The sequence below is a fragment of the Apium graveolens genome, unplaced genomic scaffold, assembly GCF_009905375.1.
Source record: "Apium graveolens cultivar Ventura unplaced genomic scaffold, ASM990537v1 ctg910, whole genome shotgun sequence".
NCBI lineage: Eukaryota > Viridiplantae > Streptophyta > Magnoliopsida > Apiales > Apiaceae > Apium > Apium graveolens.
Window position 1 is genome coordinate 127,492 of NW_027421734.1, and position 834 is coordinate 128,325.

Below are 834 nucleotides of genomic sequence, written 5' to 3' on the forward strand. Positions count from 1 at the left end.
CCACATTTTGGCTTTAATTAAACATGTAAGTGACTTCTCACAATATTATAGTCACTTTGCACCTTATAAAAGTCACTTGCCATCGTATATTGGTACAATTAACATTTTAAAATCATGTACATGCAATTAGAAATCCTTTTACCACCTCATAGTGCCACATTCATACAAGTCAATTTTGGTCCACATTTTGGTTCTAATTAAACAGGTAAGTCACTTTTCACCATATTAGAGTCATTTTGCACCCTATATGAGTCACTTTCCATAATACATTTGTATAATTAACATGTTAACATCATATACATCCAATTTGACATCCTTTTACCACCTCTTAGTTCCACTTTCATACAGGTTAATTTTGTTCCACATTTTGGTTCTAATCAACCATGTAAGTCACTTTTCACCATATTAGAGTCACTTTGCACCCTATAAGAGTCACTTTCCACCATATATACAATAATTAACATGTTAACATCATATACATCCAATTTGACATCCTTTTACCACCTATTAATGCCACTTTCATACAGCTTAATTTTGTTCCACATGTTGGCTCTAATCAACCATGTAAGTCACTTTTTACCATATTAGAGTACCTTTACACCCTATAAGAGTGACTTGCCCTATATATTGATACAATTAACATGTTAACATCACGTAAATGCAATTTGACATCCTTTAACCACCTCTTGGTACCCCCTTCCTACAAGTCAATTTTGGGCCATATTTTGGCTCTAATCAATCATGTAAGTGACTTCTCACCATATTAGAGTCACTTTGCACCTTATAAGAGTCACTTGCCAACATATATTGGTACAATTAAAATGTTAACATCAT